A 4,200-nucleotide genomic window follows, 5' to 3' on the forward strand; every position below is an offset into this window, starting at 1 on the left:
AGCCCCATATTTTGAAAGGAGAGTTGATTACATCCCTTAGGGGTTCAAAACTGATTTCAAAAAATTGGAGAGAAAGAGAAAGATGCCTCAACTTACCATAATACAGTCATGTGGGTTGAGAAGTGCAGTGTAAACTTCAAAGTTAGCAGGAGAACCAGACAGAGGTTGGACATTAACTCCCCATTTCTTTGGGTCTAAGTGAAATGCAGCCACAGCCCTTTGTTGACAAAGTGTCTCTAGCTCATCAATGTACTCATTGCCACCATAGTACCTACATTGCAGAATGAAATGATCAAATGCATTTCAATACAAATACAGGGAAAAAATACAACATTAAGCACCATCTTTACCTTTTACCATGAAGCCCTTCTGAATACTTGTTTGTGAGACAAGAACCCACAGCTTCCATCACTGCGCGAGATGTAAAATTCTCTGAAGCAATGAGCTCCAAGCTGTTAAACTGACGATTCTTCTCACTATCAATTATTGAACGTACTTCAGGGTCTTCCTAACTTGAGAAGGTAATCTATCCGCAGTAGTAGTACCCAACTTGGGAAAAAAAGTTGAAGAACCTTTAGTAAAAAGATTGGGTTGTTGTACAGCAGCACCCATTATTGCAGCTCCACTGTATGCCTGCATCTTCTTCACTTCTCCTTAAACATAACAAGGAGCACTTCCTATGAGTATGCGATATATGTACTGAAGATTCATGAACTACAAATCAACAGTATGACAACAACAGGTGACAGATCTATGAAAAATAAGAGAATCGAAAGACATATTACAGTATTTCACATAAGTACTGAAGGGTAAGACTAAAAAAGGAGCAAAAACACAGCAAATAGCACTTCTTATCAGTATTATACATGCATACTCATGGATCGAACCAAAAAAATTGGAAAAACTTCAAATAAAACAAAATTAGAAGAGTTTTGTATCAGTACGCCATATATGTACTGTCAATACATACATGAAAAACAACTGTAACAAACCTAAAAACCATAAAAGCGTCAATCAAATCGATTTGATTATCAGAATACAATCAAAAAACAAATCAAAAGAAGAAAACCGAACAAAATAATCAAACAAGATGATTAGAAAGCATACCTGGAAACAGAAAACAAATATTCTCCTCGTAAATCATAAGAATTTTATATTAGTACACCAAATATGTACTGTCAATTCATACACAAAAACAAACTGTAAAAAACCTGAAAACATAAAAACGTCAGGAAAATCGATTTCATCTTCATAATACAATCAATAGAAGAAAAACGAAAAAAATAATCAAAGAAGATGATAAGAAAACATACATGGAAACACAACATATCTTCTTGTCGTAAGTCATAACGATGCATCTTCTTCTTCTTCTTCATTCAAAATAAGCTAGGTTTCTGTCAATACAGGATATACGTACTGTGGTTTCATACAAAAAAAACAAATCTAAAAACAACAAAATGGAACTAGTTAGATCAAATCTAATAACGAAATGAACCAAAAACGTGATTATTCATCTAGATCTAGTAAATAATCAAGAAATCAAACATGGAGATCAAAATCTTAATCAAACACCACAACGATTGGACCATGGATCGAACAAAAAAACTGGAAAAACTTCGAATAAAACTTGCAGAGCTCGAACAAAAAATCGTTGTGATGATTAATATCGTAAGAACAAAAATTCCACCTACCGATTACACTTGCAGAGCTCGAACTCATGAATCGAACAAGGACCTCAAATAATCTTCACTTGCAGAGCTCTTCTCTGAAAACATAAATTGAGAGAATGAAAAAGAAACGAACGTGTTTCTTAGCTTAAAAAAACTTGCGGGGTGTTTTGGGAATTATGATAACACGTCACATGTGTCCCGCACGTGTACAAGACCTAGGCTTAAAAAATTAGGTCCAGTTTCATGTTTTCTTTTAATTATGGACCTATGCTTACTGGGCTTTAGTGGGTGGACCTGCCATTAACTAAGACTACCATAATAGTACCTATTGGTAATTCCTAGTTACAAAATTTGGGTACTTACCCAATCCGATTTTACAAGGATTTGAAAGCTATAAAAAGAGGAGCTCTCCAAACCCTTTCCATCAACAACTTGAGAATCACCACAACCTTCACGGCTTGCATCGGACACTATAAAGGCTATAAAAAATTTAAGAAAAATTTGAAGTACAGAGGCATGGCACGAAATATAGAAGTGAGAAGACGGATGGTTTAAGAGATTCTCAGAATCATGCTGGTTCTTCTGCTTCTTCTTTTCTTTCCCTTCCAACCCCATGTCATCATAATCAACAACAACAACTCATTATTGAAGAACCTGTAGAAGAACCTGAAGCTGAGTCTTCTTCATTTACCATGGATTTTGATGTACTAGGAGCTTCTAAACTCAAAGGACCTGAAGCTCGTAAATGCTTCTCTCGTCAGCTCATGCTTCCTGAATGGATGATTGACATCCCTCCTTGTTTGAATCATGATTGGTACGTTTACGCAAGACCATCTGGGAAACGATGCCTAGTGGTTTCTTCTGCTGGAACAACAGTTAGTAGGCTTCGAAATGGTCCGTCTTGCACCGTTTCCCATCTGCCTTGCCGAATGGAGCCTGCAGCACAAGAGATAATTCTGGTTCTTACAGTCTGTTGGACTGCATATTTCACGAGCATGATCAAACCTACTACGTGATTGATATGGTTTGCTGGAGAGGTTATTCGTTGCATGACTGCACCGCTGAGTTCAGATTTTTTTGGTTGAACTCCAAGCTTGCTGAAACCGGGGCTTGTTATCCACCGTTGACGTATCACAAGTACAAATTCAGTGTTGTTCCCATCTATAAATGTGATTACATGGGTTTGCAGACGGCATATCTGGGTACTGTACCGTATGTCAGAGATGGATTGTCTGTTTTACAACAAGCATGCCCATTATCATACAGGAAATACACCACTGGCATTAGTCTGGAAAGATGAGAATTGTAGCCAGTACGTTATCGACGAAGATAGTAAAGGACAAACTCCTCCTCATCAACAGGTGGTTTTGGCTTTAAATCATGAAGATGGAAGTCTTATAACATCAGATGATCCTCCCATTGTCTTTGGATACTTGAGTCATGAGTTTATGCTAAACTCTCATCTGAAACCAGGAAATTTTCTGCGTTCTACAGTTGGTGATGGAGGCATGTCTTTTGTGGATGGAAAACTTGAAAAGGCTGATTTACACTACACCAACCAGGCTTACCGTGCACGTGCTTCTGCAGACAGTTATTCTAAGATCCTGTTTCAGTACGCTGCCCGGCATTCTCCCCTTAGAATCGAAGACCTGGTTGCATCCATGGGTTCCTCGGAGGATCTAGCTGAGGAAGCCAAAGATGTGGAGATGATCGGATGACAAAAATGCAAGGTGGTGTCGATTTTTCACATGTAACAGGGTGTCTCTCCGGTTACTGTCAGAGAACAAAGGAGAACTGCTACTGTTTGAAGAAGGAAACCTGTAAAAAAAATGTGATTGTTTTAAGGGATTTTCTTTGTCTGCGCCTCCATATTATAGTTGAAACTTTTTCTGGCCGCCAATGTATAATAAAATTGTTGAATGTCACTCAGCATTCACCTGACTTGATTACCCTTCTCTCTCAACCCTACATGTTTGACTGCCAAAAAAGTGTTAAAAAGCAAAGCACAGCATATTTGAATCACATGTGGATCAAAAAAAAAAACATTTGAAATGGCAGGAATCGACCAAACTTATTTTCCTAATATTGTTTTCGGCTTATAAAGCTATGCACGACTAATGTTATCAGAACTGAATCTGGCGTGAATCGAACACGCAACCTTCTGATGTGGAGTCAGACACGCTACCATTGCGTCACAGATTCACATTGAAATATTGATTAACATGTTTCTCAGAAAATCTGGATTCAGATTTATGAGATCACAATGCCCAAAGACATCCCTACCAACACAAACTGTCTAATAGACTGATTCTGGGCCAAACAAACAATATCAACCGCTAGCTACAAAGAATCCTAACGATACACAATGTGTACTCAGCCTAGGATGGAAGAACAAGCTAACCTTAGCCGCTCAAAAAACCAATGCTCGTTAACAAGGTTGAAACTATGAAACATTCAAGACTCTAGGAGTTGACTTGTGCTATATATACCATTTCAATTCAAAGAATTCAGCAAAAACATTAGGATATGC

General features: G+C 37.9%; 1 non-coding gene and 1 pseudogene across 1 annotated transcript; one reads left to right on the forward strand and one right to left on the reverse strand.

The window, feature by feature from the left end:
• Window positions 1–1,587: 1,587 nt before the first annotated feature.
• Window positions 1,588–3,388, forward strand: LOC113296541 (annotated as a pseudogene).
• A 412-nt stretch (window positions 3,389–3,800) lies between these two features.
• TRNAW-CCA lies at window positions 3,801–3,872 on the reverse strand. Its single transcript has one exon. It is a non-coding gene; the product is annotated as a tRNA-Trp (tRNA).
• Window positions 3,873–4,200: the final 328 nt, after the last annotated feature.

This window comes from Papaver somniferum, chromosome 7, assembly GCF_003573695.1.
Source record: "Papaver somniferum cultivar HN1 chromosome 7, ASM357369v1, whole genome shotgun sequence".
In the NCBI taxonomy this organism is placed as follows: domain Eukaryota; kingdom Viridiplantae; phylum Streptophyta; class Magnoliopsida; order Ranunculales; family Papaveraceae; genus Papaver; species Papaver somniferum.